The sequence below is a fragment of the Cyclopterus lumpus genome, chromosome 4 (assembly GCF_009769545.1).
Source record: "Cyclopterus lumpus isolate fCycLum1 chromosome 4, fCycLum1.pri, whole genome shotgun sequence".
Lineage (NCBI taxonomy): Eukaryota > Metazoa > Chordata > Actinopteri > Perciformes > Cyclopteridae > Cyclopterus > Cyclopterus lumpus.
Window position 1 is genome coordinate 1,209,908 of NC_046969.1, and position 17,270 is coordinate 1,227,177.

Below are 17,270 nucleotides of genomic sequence, written 5' to 3' on the forward strand. Positions count from 1 at the left end.
ACGGACTCATTTTTGTGAAACAATTGTGGGATAATGGTAAAAGATCAAACATAATGTGGGTCAGAGATCTGAAGTAATTGACTAAAGTCAGTGACACGGCATTATCTTCCTCACCTGTGATGAAGTTTACCACCTTTGGTGAACCAGGCAGATGTGCAGAGAGAAAAAAACTAATGGAGAAAAACTGTATTTGGGATTCAGTAAGCTAAGCTCACTGGAAAGTCATGGCGTGACCCCCCTTATGAATGTGCTCCATAGCACCAACCCCCATTTCACACTTTGTGGCTGCTTTGTGAATTACAGTGTCTTTGTGTCTTATTTGTGCCGGCTAAGGCAATTATTTTGTGAATTCGCCCCAGAGCGTACTGAACTTAGCGACATTTTATTGCTTCGGAATTTTTCTGAACTTTTTTTTCTTCTTTAGTTTTTTATGTTTTGTTTATTTAACTCTCCACACAGGTCAACCAATCGATTTAATGTATTATTTTCTATTGTCTGGTGCAATAACCTGATTTCATTTTGGTAAATATCTCGAAGGGGACAGTGTGCGGGAGTCAAAATCAACTGTCAAAACTTTGACATTTCTATCTCCAAATGTTATAAAGTTTTACTTTAAGGCCAATGGAGACCAACATTTCTCCCCAAAAGCACCCAAAGCCAGAGGCATGTCTGATAAAGTCAGCATGCTATCGCGCTCACAGTGACACCGATACAGACCTATACAAACTCTAGAATCTCAACATGTTCATAAGTTATTGCAGAGTAAACATAAATATATTTCAAAAAGACGTGTTGTGGGTGCCGGTTTAGTCTTTGGTGACTACGATGAAAATACTGAGAAGAAAAAGGGAACACGCATGGCTGAGAACAATACTTTGTGAAATTTCATTAACCGATAAATGGCTTATAGATTATTATTATATTCATGAATTAATGTGTAAGCAATACAGTATCCAGCATCCAATTAAACAATATGGGACCAAAATAATAATAATTGACAATGGGACGCAATTGGGGTCACTAGCTCTGAGGCCGATACAGTCCCAGCATCATTTGAAGATAAAAGTGAGAGATAATCACACCGTCACTGAGCTGAGCGGCGTCAGCCCTTAGAGCGAAGTAAAAATCATTTACCTCTTCCCTCTACTACGAATACTACTGCTGCTGCTGCAGGGCACCTCCCACACCGAGTGTTTGAAGTGTGTGAGAGCCAGGAGGAAGGTCAGACCTGTTAAGGTGTAGATATCAGACACACACACAAAAACAGTCAGTCAGTCAGTCAGTCAGTCAGTCAGAAATGCTCTCACAGCAGTGCTGATTTTGTCCAAACTTTTAAAACAGCTCAAATATCTTGTGAGCTGGTGGAATATCAAGTCCCTGTCTTCTCTGCTTTGAGGAGATGCACGGGAACAGCAATGGAATCTCCTCAACACTGCTCAAACTTTCAATCAAGCACTGACTAAATAGTTCTCCACAAGCAGCATATATTACACACACATATAACACCATAAATCCCTACTTGTCTGAACTTCTTTCAGTTTAAGAACTTTAAAATTGGTCAAGACCAATTTTGGACGACGCAAAAAGATATTATATTAAAGAACTATTTTGACGACAACTAGTCGCATTCTCTCACTGCACACATACAAGAAACTACAACATCAAAAGAAAGATGAAGAGCGATACTCACAGTTTCTCTTTAGATCACTGAAGCAGGGACAACTAGCTCGACTAAATGGCAGTACTTGGAAAGGCTGCTCTCACCCCTAGAAAGCCTTATGCAGCTGAAATGACTCACATCCCTTCTCCCAACCTCTGTCAACCATCGTGAGGAGGTAAACATTTCCAAATATGGAGAAAGTATGGAGACAGTGTTGAGGGCAATATCAGTTTGGTTTGCTTTTTAACTTGGAATGCCATACGCAGCAGAGCCAGAGTCGCTCAGCAGAGCCAGTTCTGTGGTGCATACCTTGCACTGGGAATAATAATAGAGCACTTTTCACCGTCTCTTTGGGTACGGTCTGACCCGAGATGGGTAACGAGCAGCTCCGGTTTTACAGAAGGGCAAAGAAGTCAAAATGAAGACAAAAACGACTACGCTTAGAAAGCTGTAGATGTGCATCACATTAGCAAAACAAAATAATGAAAGAAATGTAGGGAAGTGGATGCAATTTACTCTTTTTCTGCTTCTTTTTTTTTTAAATCAGTCGTCCGGGCCAGATTAGAAGGTAAAGATAGCCCATTTACTGTGAGAAGCTGTCTTGTCACACTGATTGTGCTCAAGTGATTAAGAAGGTATAATTAAAGTGTGATTACTCCCCACCAGTGCCGTGGGTCAGAGGAGATCACGGTAACATTAACAGCTGCTTGCAGAGAGAAAACTTCACCTCCGTGCCTGGACTGGAAACGGTTTTGAAGAGCAACTTGGCGCCAGAGTGCTCGTTACAGCACAACCCACTTCAGCCCAATCCCAAAGGGACAGGCTGCATTCGGGCGACTGAAACTCTCACATGGTCATACATTATTTTTTTAATACTTAGATTTTAAAATACATGTAAATATTTTATTGATAAAATAGTTGCATTTAAAATGTATTTTTTCTGACAATATTCCGTGATACCGCCAAGTCAGTCCGAACAGTCGTATCAGAATTCGTGCAGCTTTTGTGCGACTATAACCCGCAGCCTTCGTCTGGCATTTCAGAAAAGAGGAGAAAAGCCTGTTGCTGGTGGTGAACTGTGGGAGAAGAGTGAGGCGCTTCAATTTGTGGAAAGTTATTTAAATGAAAGTCAAACTCTAAAATGATAATCGCGGCCAATCAGGGTCACATGACAAAGTGGCTGCAACGTCTATGCAGATATAAAAGCCTTAAAAAAACAGAAAAGAAAGTAAAGTTGAATTAAAGCATGATTTTCCAGCTCTATTGGATTCATTGTAGCTGCGACAGCTAAAATGAATCCACCAAGCATTTCTTTTTGGGCTTTTCTGTGTTCAACACGGAGCTGCCTTAAGTTTCCAAATCACCCTCATGGTCAAATGTGTGACAGCTTTAGAGAGCGACTCGCCCCTGACTCGCTCAATTTTGTCCATATTCTTGCGCTTACACTGCAACACATGACCTTCCAAACATAAGTTCCACTACAACCCAACACAAAAGGGAATAAAACAGAACGAACCAGTAGATATTAAAAACCAAAGCACACAACAGCAAAAGCTCTCTCACCTTGTCTCCTCTCTAGATGTACGGGTTTCCTGGAAGGTTGTTGAAGCGATGCCCTTCGCCGTGTGTTGAAATCTGTTGAGATTGAGAAACTCTGCATCATTCCAACGGATTACACAACTATAATTTAGCCATGCAGGACCACGCCAACGTAGCAAGTGGTCCTGTCAACTTCGCAGAAATGTGTTCATCAGAGGACAGGTGAGCCATAGGCAGCCTCCTTTAAATCCTGCATCAACCCAAGTGTAAGTTTTCCATTTAAATTTGAGTCTGTCATTTCTCACCAGGCATCTGTCACGGCCCGTTGGAGTAATGTTTCACAGCAGAGACACAGTTCAGGGGGAAAAGAACAATGCTGACAGGTTGAGTTGCACAAAGTGTTTCACTATGGTGTAACAATTATTCAGTGACGAGAACTAAGACTAAAATAACAGTTGATATGAAGTTGCCGTGGGCAACGAGAAGCTCACGAGATCGAGGCGGCCGCAGGTTTTTGAGCCAGCGAAGCACCGACTGCAACACCCAGGGCATGATGGGAAACGCCTGGCTATGGCCCGATCAAAGAACCACAAGAATCATTTTTTGGTGTAATTGTAATATTTACCACAAGATGCAATTAACAGTCTCATGTTGTGTGAAAACATAACTTGGGTGGTTGATGAAAATAAACGGTTTGTTTAAAACAAACAGCAAAGTGTTTTACAAGGCAGACATGAGACACAGCTACATTTACAAATATGAATAAATCCAAACGTGGTCAGTGTGGTCTCGTTTTGTAGTCGTTTAGTGTGGTGTAGGACTTAAATCCTTCATATACTTGATTGGGTTTGAGTCTAATAATCATGTCAGCTTGTTGGGTACATAATTAGCATGTCTCGTCAGATGTCTGTCGCTTTGTTGTTGATGCATCTGTTTTGCACGGTAGCTTGCATCAAGTACAGTCTTCTTGAGACGGTAAAAGCACAGGAGAGACGCTCGCCTTTACTCTGACTTGAGTTTTAGAGGTGGTAGGAGTATTGGGACAACAAATTGCCCTGCAGGACTACTGTTTTGTAATCCACATGGATTCAAGGTAACAGTATTGTTGTGCAAACCAGCCCACCACATGTCACACCCTACCTAACAGCACGGCAGGCATCTTAAAACAGGCACCGACATGTCCATGCTATGCCCTGCGTGTTGCCTCAAAGGCCTGGTGTCATTATCTCAATGTTTGAACACTTGTTTTCCTGCAACAAGATTACGTAGACATGTTCTGTGGCCTAACAATGTGTTCAATTGCTCTATAACCCTTTAAAAATAACAAAACCATGATTCAAGAATCTTGGGTCAGTCACTGACCCTTTAGCTGCGTTCCAAACCTCATACCTTTTTTTTCCTTTTAGTACATACCTGCAGCTGCCCTTTCAAAAGGTACACCGCTGCATGCAGTACGCATTCAATCGAGACTTCTTCCTCATAACATGGCACCTTGAACTTTGACCCTCTTGTTCATGTATATGATACACAAAGGATTGTGGGTGGGAATAGCCAGAAAAGCATGCTGGCTTGCATGCTGCGAAACGCGACCGGATTTAGAAGAACATCCTGCATACTCCATTTTAAATACTTGCTAGTGGGACATACTAAATGGTATGGTTGTATGGGTACTGGATGACCAGCCCCAGGTTTGTGACTCTCATGTATCACCACTTTGTTCAAGTCATAGAGATAAGCGTCCAGTTGTCTTCAATATACACCCGGCGATCTTTGAAAAACACCAAAGGCTGTGTAACAACGCTTCCCGCTAGTTCTGTTGGCAGTTCCAGAGTCTTCGAACCATCTGGGTTGAGAAATATTCGGTTTGTTGCGCAATAAAAACTGATTTTGTTGAATAAATTGAGCAAGCAAAGGAGTCCTTTCTGGTTAACATCTTCATCTGAATAAGTTTTAAAAAGAGTGTAACTTGGGGAAACGATTGATGGAATATGTTGGGTTTTTTTATCTTCAAGACGTTTAGAAGAGTCTTTGAGAATTTTGGAAATACCTCCATCACATCAGTAAGTGTTGTTAAATGACCCTGTGGCATAGATTGACAGGTAGCTGCAGATCAAATCCCATACAGGAAAAACCCCAAAACCAAGAGTCCACACATAGCATAGATAAGAGAGGCGTACACTCGTCTGGTTGTGGCAACACTCAAACAGGTGACACTTTCTAAAAAAGACCAACATCTTGACATTACACTCTGCTCTAAAATGGCTCACTTTGAGACAGCTGCTGTTCCCGCAAGAAAAAAAATAATAAAAAGGACACTCTCATTAAAATAACACAAACAGTAGAGTAACTTGACTAGACCTACCAGGGGGGCCCGGGCTCAAAGGCGGTTGAGGCACTCATCTTTTAACTTTAACATCATCAACGCTGTCAAACGAGTCCTTTTCAAACCGGAGATTTTAAAGACAGATCCGTTTAATGTTGCCGGAGTCAAAATGTGTCGGAGCGACGCAGATGTATGCGGTTTGATGGCAGCGCTCTCGGGGGACCTTGGTGTTATTGATTTGAAACATCTAAGTCAAAGTTGGAATTCAGTCTTTTGGAGAAGAAAGTGAGACTTATTTTTCACGTTAGCAACAGTTTACGGCAGAACAATATCCATAGTCTGGACGAGGGCGCCTATTTCTTTTTCACAAAAGACAACTAAAGCGACATTTGGGAGTTCTTCAGTGAAGTCGTCTCAGACGACGATGAATGTGATGCTTCAGAGGGAACCATGAGCCAGACAACTGTACACAAAACCTCCCAATGGTAGGAAGTGTCCTCCACACAGAGGAGTAATTGGTGAGGTTACAGCTATGTCATCCTTTAAAGAAGTTATGGGATGTAATCGGCCGGGAGGACAATACGGTTGGACACAGAAGAGGTAGAAAGTGACTTCCTTCAGCCCTGTCTTTGTTGTTCGTAAGGGGGTCACGGTACCATGGGCTCGCTGAAGTCCATCAGGGCCTGAAGGGGTGCCAAGTCGGACCCGTTCAGACATGGTTTACGTCATCCACACCCGGGTTCACAGTACCGTTACACTGTAAGGCCAGCACGGTCACGTTATCCTCCCCTTCACGGGACTCAATTCATTGTTAACGTTAGTTGTGTGACACAGCAAGTCTAACACAACTACGTCCAACCAACGAAACCGTTTAAACAACGTGGCGAGTCGTTGCCGTCGTAAAGCAGTCCGTTCATACGTTTAGGGGAAACTTCTTTTTGAGGGGGGGTTGACGGCAACAACTCTTAAACAGTAACTTTAGCTAACAGTCACTTTAGCTAACAGTAACTTTAGCTAACAGTCACTTTAGCTAGCAGTTAGCGGTATTGCTGTACCGGGACCGGGGCTCGTGAGTCCGCTCCGGTTAAACATTTAGCGACACATTTCACAGGAGAAGGGCTCTCGTGTCTCCGGTGACATGTCTTCCGCATTGCTCAGCAGCACAGCGCTAAAAACAGAAGCGCCAGAGACGCCCAGAGTCCCTCTTTGGCCGACGTTGACGGCTCACAACGACGTATATACACATATATATATGTGTGTGTGTATATATGTATATATTCAAGGCATGACTTGAGCCCGGCTCGCGCACGAGCTACCGACAAGTTAGCTTCGTTAGTCCCCGCATGTAACATTAGCACCAGCCGAGGCTACCGTGCAAGTCCACGCCCTCATTGTGAACTCGGTCCGAGCTACAGTAAAATTCATATTATAGCCCAACAAGGCCGAACAGATTGGAGACGAGCTGCTCCCAGCGCCGGTCAACCAGCCTCGAACTCACACCGGCTCTAAACGCCGCGGACACGGTCGCGGCGCCACGGTTTCGCTTACCTCGCCTTTGGGGGAAATAAAACGAGAGGTTCAAATCCCACCAAAAAAAGTGAAACTTCTTGATCCAAATTCTGGGAGAGTTGTAGGCGGTGACGTCACGCTCTGAAATTCCAGCCGTCTCCGTGAGTTGAGAGGTTTGCCCATGTAAGGCAGCAGGCCAGCGGTGTCACGGAGCCCCGAGCCCCGGGACGGATCCGATCCGCGTACACGAGGACGAGCGGGGGACGCAACGCGAGACGGAGAGGGGTTCGCAGGTTCCCCTTTTCTGTCTTGCTTTCGGTGTTTTTCAGAAGCTAAACCGTGTGACTACTTCCCAAAAAGTCATCCTCGTAACTTAGTGGCATGTACTAATAATTATATGTTCAAGTATGCACACCTGCAAAAGGCCAATCGATTAAACAGCCTCGCAATAAATAAGCCTAAAATAGAACAGTTTTCACACAAAATAAAAACAGAAACACCTTAAATGATAAACTATGGACTCACTATACAACTACCATATAACTCTGACCCTGTCAATAATTAACCATACAAGGGTCAGCTCACAAGGAAAGACTAGCTACTCTTCGAGAAGGCACACTCTAAACGCTAATTAATGCCACTTAATTCACATTAGGACTATTATTTTCAGCAGATGCCTTTTGTCGAGTGTTATACATTTAGATTAGATTATAAACATGAATAGGCCTACTACAGGGCTTTTACAATTGATAGAATTGGGAGATTTGTTTCCCCTCAGGTATCCTGCTGAACCCGAGGTGTGATAATTGGACAAAGGGCTTTGGAATTACAATGTGCTGGCTGAAAAGGAATCAGCTCAGCAAGCCTTCCAGCGCTAACGGAGCAATGAGGTGTGAGTGGGCACATGTTGAAATTGAACAGATTCAAATTCATACACAACGTGTTGCATGCCGTGCACCGTCATGCACCGCCTGTCTTCTGGAACCATGAGAAGGTGGGCGCTTGGTAGCTTGACAATGTGACTCCTTCCGTGACTAGAACCTGAAAATACTAGGTAGTTTTGTTTAATATTTAAATATTACTTGCCATATATTTAAGTATTGGATTTAAAAACAACAGTACACTTTAATTAAAAACAGTTCATGACACTGCTTCTATACCTATCAAATGGCGCCAGGACAACACATCAAACAAGACGCAGATGTTTGTTTGTTTGTTTCTTTAGTTTCAGAGTTATCTATTTTCCTCTCTACGTGTGGTTCCAAAGCTTTCTTTGCATGCATGCTCTGCAAACGTGAACACAGTGGTGGTGCCCGTACTGTTATTGTCACAGTTCCTGGTTTCTGTGTTGCATGTTGAGGGAAGTGCATGTATTATCAATATGAGCGGAAAGGACAGTTATTACGGTAACACGTCAGTGTTTTTATTCTCTGTCTTATATATATATGGATTCAGAGTGATTTAGGGGTTGAACGTCTCTCATTAGGGGATCGATAGTGATTGAACACATATTTTATAATCAATTTTAGTCACCTACAGATTGACTAATAGCTAGTATAAGTATGTATTATAGTCATACCGGTGTGCCATCATACCCCAAAAACAGCATGTTAAATGGACAGTTCACCCCCAAAACAAAAAATACATAGTTTATTCTTACCTGTTATGCAATGACATACTTTTGGTGTGATTTGCCGAGTTTTGGAGATATTGGCTGAAGAGATGTCTTCCTCCTATAGAATATAATGGGACTTTATAACGCTTGGCTTATGGTGTTCAAAGCACAAACAACATTTAATTCAGCCTTCATTCAATATATAATGTAAACCTCTGTTATCCCCACCGTGACATGGTAAATGTTTTTCTGTGAAAAAGGCCTTTTGCAGTTATAGTAGGCTATAGTAGTTGTTATATTATACAGGAAATGGAACTTTATCATTTTGCACCGACGGGAAATGATTCCATATCTGTAGCGCCAGATGTCACGTCAAACTGTAACTTGAAACAAAATTGACAGGCAATTAAACTTAGTGAAGAGAAAGCAAACTGTATTTTACAAAGTTTAAAAGCAGCATTAAAAAACAAAATGTTTTTAAAGAACAGTGGGGGCCATTTTGGGGCAGCGGAACAAGCTGTTAACGCACTTCAACTTTACACATGTTTACACATCCAGCAAACATTGGCTTGTATTTGGAGTCGTGTTCGAGACCAATGGCTTCTTTTAGTTTAGTTTTGGGCTCCACTAACTCCTGACAGAAGTAGCTAGCGCTTAGGCAGCTAAATGCTACATTCCCCAGCTGGCCGCTAACCTTGTCTGGTGCTAAATTGGTAGCATGCAGTGGTTTTATCGGAGCTTCTTCGCTACAAAGAGCTTTTTGTTGCGACTAAAAACCAGACGGAAGAGAGCAGTGGGACTGAACCTAAACAATATAGCTGGAGGCGAAAAAAAAGAAGCTGAAAGTCCCTAAAACGCTCCGTAGAACTGATGGAAATACAGTCTGGTATCTGTGGTTTCATCACTACAACCCCTTTCATATTACAAAGAATCATTTGAGCCATTGTTAACATTAATAGTGATTTGTGTAGGTTTTGGGCTATATTTATTTATTAAATTAGTTTTTTCCCCCCAGGTAGATCCTTTATTTCTTTTGGCATTGTCTTATGGAACAATAGTGTACATCAACCGCAAACAAACCCAGATAATTTGGTAGTCTGCATACTTTATTATTTTTGACACTAGCGCTGTGAGCACACTTCATTCCCGGAACGTTAGTGTTATTACACCTGTGCCTCTCCTGCTTTGGCATGTCAAGATTTCTGCAGTTCCAAAGTCTGAGAAGGCACTTTTAATCAATATCGTGTCACGAAAGGCCTTTCACATTAACGGTGACACGTTCTGCTGATACCTCGTTTATTCAAACACCTTTTCTGGCTCACACTGAGCTCCTGTGCTCACCCCATGTTCGCTTCACTTTGCATTTTGGAGTTCTTCTGCCGCTTCTCCTTTGTCAGAGCTGCAAGCGCTCGATACGTGGAAGCCACCACGGAGCTGTTGCTTCATGTGGGCTCCGCGCTCTTTGCCATGCAAACCAGACACTTTGAATGCGTGCACCGGATTGCATGCAAATACGATAACTGCTCCCATGGTTTTTAATCTTTTTTTTTATTGTTGTCATTCATAGCACTGACATTGTGTGTGTGTGTGTGTGCGTGTGTGTCATGCTTTTGTACAATAAATAAATACAGCACTTGCTTTTATCTCTGGGACAAATGATATATTTACTGATTAGTTTCTATGACGTAGTTTCATGCAAATATTTACAAGAAAAGAAATCTCTGTTATTCTTTTTCGAGGCCACATTTGAAAAATAAATAAATAAAAAGAAAGACGAAGAATTCATTCTGAGTGCTATCTTTTAACCGATAGTTCTTACTTTCCTGCAAACTGATTACATTGTGCTCCAAGCTGTGAGTATACTTTTCCTTTTTTTCATCGTGCATGAGGAAAGCATAAACAGCACTTGCAGATCAAGCACGCTGATAAAAGAAAAAATAAGATTTCTGCTATTTTAGTGTCTTTCCGTGCCTCCCCTCATCTCCAAGTTCCGGGGCAAACAGAAAAAAAGGTAATCTCATTTGTAATGTGTGACAGCTTATTTGCAAGTGTGCACACTGGCAATTTTTTAATGGGCCCGCCAGTGATTCTTCTTCCACTGATTTTCAAAAAGACACCCTGGAACAGTTTAGGCGACACATGCCGTCGCCTGTGAACTTCAAGTTATCAATCAAGCACCAATTAACATGCTCGGTTAGAGGATATCAGGGGCCCTTTGATGTTCGGCAGTTAGGCAGCGTAGCTATGCATGTCATTGATATGATGGGCCTCAATTTTATCCTCGCTGCGCCGAAACATATGAAAAAGAAATACGCTCACAGGGTCCACCACAACAGATAGCTCACGCCAGAGATACGTTTGGATGTTTGATCTAACTTTGTCATGTTTCACTTTGCTCATTTGAATCACTATGGCGGTCGACGCGGCACGGAAAGGAGGAGAAAACAACCTCGTCTGTCGTCTGTTTCGTGTTTCAATTGTTCCAGCATCGGATATCCTGTTTTATTTGCTGGTTGTAACACAGCCCCCCCCCCACCTCCCTCACACACACACACACTTCCTCTGAAGTAGGTAAACCTCAAACACTACACAGGAGCAGCTGCACGAGTCGATGTGAACTTCCTCATTAACCAGCGAGTGCATGCTTTTTTGGTTGGTTGGTTATTTTTTGCACCTACACGCCGAACGAGAAAACGAAGACAGCGATTGTCTTTCGAAAAGGCCCTCGTTTTCAGGAATGGATGGAGGTCGAGGTCGAGGACGGCGCTGACATGTGACGGCACGGCGGTGGAGGGGTGAACGTGGAGGTAACGTCGTCTCACTGTAACCACTGCAGACAAGTCCAGGTGCTTTGCACAAAACAACACAGAGATCTCTGCAGAAAAAAACACAAACACAAACAACAAATGTGGGAACTATGTATGCTCTGTTAATTAGAGCTGAGATAGCACAGATTAGTCTTCAAGCACAACCATATTACAGAGAGTCATGCCAAATAAGGGGAGACAAAAGTAGGAGAGAGGCAGACTCAGTACAAAAACATTGCCCCAAAGCTACTAATCAAACAACTCCCGATCTAGATCTGGACCTCAGATTACACTAATGAATTCTAATTCCTATGTTTTAGCATGTAAATATGTATCAAAATGGTTGACGGAGACAATCCCTGCCTGCAGCAAAGGTTTCAGCCGGAATGATCCGCACTCCAGAGCTCTCCATCTTGCCCCTTTGAAGCGTTTAAAGCGGCAGGATTTTGCCATTGTGTCCTGAAATCAGGTTTTATTTGGGAGGGGGTGCCATTTATCGTGGCATATATATATATTCATCTTTTCAATGAACAAGATCAACTTTCTTACCTCTGAGGGAAATAGATTGAGCAGCCTCTGTTTCTCAGCAATGACAGAGGGATAAAGCGCTCCGTCTGGTTGATGTCATCGACCACCAACCTAGAGAACGCCCAGTGTAGCGGTAATAACAGTAGCATCAGCGATATCAGGCCGAGAACAATCTCTACCCGACGTTAGCCGACACCAGCCGGCAACAGGTCGTACCAGACCCAATAAGGTTGGCGCCGCTAATTGAACAACGGTTGCGTTTTATTGCTAATGAAAGAACAATGTCTTATTGCTACTCTCAAAAATTATACGGCCTCACTTCAAGTATTTTGTTTTTTCAGGGAGTTTTTTCGTGATCCGAGGTGAGGTCAAAGGTCAGGGATGTCGTGTGTGTACATATTGTAAAGCCCTCTGAGGGGAGTTTGTAATTTGTGATTTTAAGCTATACAAAATAAACTGAACTGAACTGAATTGGAATATGTTTGACCTCACAGTGATGAGACAAAATGTCCATTATTGAGAATTTATTTTCTTCTTCTATGTCACAAAACAATCATCACCAATCCATCTTTGTTGTTGTTGTCCAACACCACTCTGGTCTAGTTCTTTTATTACAATGTAGAAAATAAAAGTGTTGATCCTTGTCAAAGACGGAGGCCTCCTGTGTATGTAACGTATAGCGAAGACACAGGAAAGAAAGAGGCAGAGAGGAGGGAGCTGCACAGCCCGGACAAGTCAAACAACAACAACAACAACAACAACAACTTGTTCATGGCGTTCAAACAACTCCCAATAGGACCATTTTCTCCAGCGCATAGGCTTTGAACTCAGTGTAGAAGTTCCTGAAGGTTTGTTTTTACGGCTCAGGATGCAGACATCCAAACTGTTTCCTTGTCTGTTCTCCGTATGAGGGGGGCGGGGGGCGGGCCAGCGTCTTCGGACCATAAACCATGCTGACATTCCTGTGTTGTGAAACTACATCCAAAGGGAAGACATTCCTAAACACGAGAGGCGCCGCTACACTGCCCTCGACCTGCAGAGACAGAGACGATAGACTCCCGCGCAACGGCTGCAAACAGAGGATAAAAAAATCAAATAAAGAATGTAGGACAAATAAAGGACAAACGGAAGTAAATCTACCAACGCGTTCTCACAAGGTGTCACCGTTTGTTCACCATGTCGGGTTAGAATCCTGTGATGCTTTCCTCAGCGCGGCAAACATAATTAATTATTCATGCACTGTTTGTCTACGGTAAAAGAATGGCAGAGCCGCAACAAGTATGCAAAGTCAAGTCATTTGCAAATAATTAATAATAAAAAGAGTACACAAAATCAGAAGCGGCGTGTATGTTCTTTAAAGGCTTGGAGCGTAAACGATTCCCTTCTGAAAGACAACAGTTGGATAAAACTGTTATACAAAGTTATACAAAGTCAGCGTTTAAAAGTGTGGGTGCCAGAGGTAGCCCTGATGTGCACGTGCTATGAAAGACCTTTCCAAATGAAGAGACAGCTTGTGGAGGGTTTGTGGAGATTTCCCTCCATATTTAAAGGTTGTGCACAGCCTCCTGAGCCAGAAGATTCCACAAAATGTGGAGTTGGGAGTTGGAGTTAGGTGGGGGTGAACTTAATAGTTCTTTGTGGAGGCTTGGCAACGTAGCGTGTGAAGAAGCAGGGGGGGACACATTGGCTCTGTTTGAAACCACATACCAACAATACATATTGACACATATTATTCATAGTATGGGCATGATGTAAAATAGAGTATGTGGTGCGTTCCGACTGCATAGCATGCGGACACTGTGCACGCGAGATGTGCACAACAATGGCAACGGTTTCTTAGTATGAAGGGTGAGCTAACGGGACACACTCGACCGCCCCAAAAGACCTCCAGTGTCTCTCTCTCTCTCTCTCTCTCTATATATATATATATATATATATATATGTTTAATGGGCCCTCGATGGACTGGCGGCCTGTCCAGGGTGTCCCCTGCCTTCGCCCTATGTCAGCTGGGATAGGCTCCAGCGCCCCCGCGACCCTAATGAGGATTAAGCGGTATTGAAAATGGATGGATGGATGGATATGTTTAATGGCGGACTGAGGGGCGTAAAATTATTACACGGTTGGGTAAAATACAAAAAGATTATAGCAAATAATTTAAAAAAGCACCAGGTGTTGCGGCACAGCTAAGAATAAAGAAACGCTGGACCTCACATGTATAATGCACTTTAGAAAACACATCCAACACTAAAATGTTAATAATTCTAATTAGCCTTAAAGCTACAATGAACTTTCACTTGATGTTGATTTTGGCGGCCCCTGTGGACAAAAGCGGTGGCGTTTCGGAGCACCGGAGTCCCTTTAGACAGCCTCTCATTTTACTGCCAGGCTCACTACTGGTTCTGGTTCTCCGGTGCCTCCCTTCCCTCCAGCGGGGCCCAATACGGCCTGGGCCTCCAGAGAAGCTCAGCCTCCGGAGCTCAGGTCGAAGGTGGCGAACGGTGACTTTACATTGGAGCCGTTTTTGTGCTGAAAAAAAGAAAGAACATACACACCCTTTGTGACAAAGACACCGAATTTGATCTTTCTTTCTTTGAATACATCTTTTCGCACGTATCAACTTTCCATAGATCATCGGTGAACTAGAATACCGACACAATGAAACATCGCACCTGAACGCCTCAAGCCCATTTCCTTCCTGATGCTGAAGATCCCACTTTCTGAACGCCCACAGACCGTACACAGTGCTTCGCTGAAGAAAGACAATCCTGGAACGCCCGTCACAAAGCTGTCACTTTAAATCATGTGTTGTGCAGGTTGTCTCTCTCAGAAGTGCAGTTTCTCTTCGCTCCATAAATGTCATCTAATGCAAAGCACCAGATTAGGCACTTGTGACCTTTATTGAAGCCGATAGCAGCCGCCGTGGGTACCGGGGAGCTCCGTGTTGGCACAACAAAGGGCTCGTAGTGGAGCTAGATTACAGATCTACGCGATAGCAGGTAAGTGATAATGACAAGGAAGCATTATCCTCCTCTGATGTGATAATTACCTGCAGTCGACTGCCTCACAAAGGTTATCGCGTGCACGGGCGTCCTGGAGACGCTCCAGGAAACGGCACCGATGCAGGCTGTTTATGAGAGCTGTTGGAAAGAACTCATTGAGTCACTTGATGGATTAATTGATTAACGATCTATAAATTCAGGCCGCATCACTCACCGAGGGCCACATTTGGAATAATCTTTTTTTTCCTTGTAATAAAAAAAACAAAACAAGAAGGTGTTGAATTGCAGGGTCACTGCGAGAGAGGCACGCTGTAGAGAGCCAGGATGCTGTGAATCTTTTATTTCCAAGGGGGAAAAGGCCAAGCCAGAAATATGAAGTCTGTCTGGGCTTTTGAAAAATATAAAAAATAAACACTTTCATGAAATCTAGTTTGCATCTAGAAATCCCCTTTTTTTTCATTTTATCTGGTTGATCCCTCTTTTGTTAATTTGATGCGGGCCGAAATTACATCAGATGACAGCATTAATCCAACATCGTTATCAGCATTAAAAAAACTGGCTGTTTGGCCCCCGGGGGCCGACGGCAGCGCAGCCTCTGTAACGGGATGATATGGATTACACCGACCTTGACCCCCCCCTCTCCCAAATTTCTTTACGCCTGCCAGTCAAACACATATACGAGTAAAACCCAAATATCCCTCTGATGATTAAGGTCACTCATATGCTTCTCTGCAGAAGCCATCCTATAAGCCCCGCAGAGCAGGAGACAGTGAACGGGGGGAAGGGGGGTGGGAGGGGGGCGGGACTCCAGTCAGTCTTGATGTCTCTATGTTGTCATTCATCTTCAGGTTCCTCGTTGCCGTGGCTGCCGGTGACAGCAACAGAGACAACACAGCAATCAAAGTGTTGTGTGTGTTTGTGTGACCTGTTGTTGGCTTTCGTTTGTGTGTCAGTGCAGAGGTCTAAGCTTCTTCACGGGGAGTTTATCCCTGGATCACACGGATCCCAGGCTCACCGGTCATCCCCCCCCCCCTTGTCCCGCCCCGTTCCCGTCCCAAGAGCTCAGATTGTTAGGGGGCCGCTTTATTCTGAAATATGATGGAAATGTGTTGGACCTAATTTGGCTTTTGGGGCGGGATTGGCTGACTTTTAGTACCACTCATCCAAACGGATTATCACCGTGGCTGCGACGAACATACACCCATATACCCCCCCCCCCCCCCCCCCCCCCCCCCCCCTCCCCACACACACACACACACACACACACACACGCACACACACACACACACACACACACACACACACTTACACACACACACGCACACACACACACACACACTTACACACACACACACTTACACACACTTACACACACTCACACACAGAGCACACACACACTTACACACACACACACACTTACACACACATACACACACACACACACACACACACAGAGCACACACACACTTACACACACACACACACACACACACAGAGCACAGTGCCAATGCTGCTGCACCAATGATCTGCCACGCAGAGTCTTCTCTTCATCAACATCAGGGGTGGTGACTACACACTGATCTCACCTCTGGATTCACACGCAGAACAAGTGCATCTTTGCTGGGGAATTTGTTTAAACGATAACACACAGTAACTATTTTATATTGACACCAAAAATAATAATAAATGCAACACTGATATTAACAGTTTTTTGAACAAATGTTGCTTCCCTGTTTTCAGGATTTTCCTCCCTAATTTCCTCTGTGGCTGTCACGTTGCTGACCTTCCTATTGGCTGTGCCAGGTTGAAGTGACAGCTGGTGTGATGTAATAACCCCCCCCCCCCCCCCCCCCCCCCCCCCCTTCCAGCAGACAAGTTATAAAGAGCAATATCTAGTTCCATGGATTGAGATAAGCTTAGGTAGATTAATGCTCCAGGACACTGAAATGTTTGTTGTATAAAAGCTCTGTTTATAAAACAATGTGTCATTGCCGTATATGAAAAAAGAGTCTAATCTGGCAGATGGCACGAGCTCCAAGAGTTCCTCTACATTAAAGGCACTGCTGGTCTGCGCTGGGTGCTCCTGTGGCTTAATGGGATTTTAGACTCTTCGTTCAAATGAATTATATAGGGAAACTGGGATTATTTTACAGGCTGCTTAATCTCTTCTTCTTCTCTTATTTTCTTCTCCAAAAACCGAGCCTGCCCCACGGTTTTTAGCATTCGTGGAAAAAGTGGAGAGCCACAATCAATGAGCGCTCGAGTGCAGGCGGCCTATCAGCTCAGAGA

The 17,270-nt window shown here is 43.7% G+C and overlaps 1 protein-coding gene across 11 annotated transcripts in view; it reads right to left on the reverse strand.

Annotated features, from left to right (window-relative positions):
* The window catches only part of lpp (LIM domain containing preferred translocation partner in lipoma), a 130,135-nt gene extending 122,757 nt beyond the window's left edge, over window positions 1-7,378 (reverse strand). For 3 of the 11 annotated variants that reach the window (XM_034530049.1, XM_034530050.1, XM_034530048.1), the window contains exons 1-3: window positions 7,071-7,377; window positions 3,224-3,295; window positions 1,135-1,228 (exon numbers count right to left, since the gene is read on the reverse strand). The gene's annotated coding sequence lies outside the window, so the exon portion shown is untranslated. Of the gene's footprint in view, window positions 1-1,134; window positions 1,229-1,690; window positions 1,796-3,223; window positions 3,296-5,561; window positions 6,998-7,070 lie in introns of those variants that run through there. The other 8 variants (XM_034530046.1, XM_034530047.1, XM_034530054.1 and 5 more) reach the window with 6 other exon arrangements.
* Between the last annotated feature and the right edge of the window lie 9,892 nt (window positions 7,379-17,270).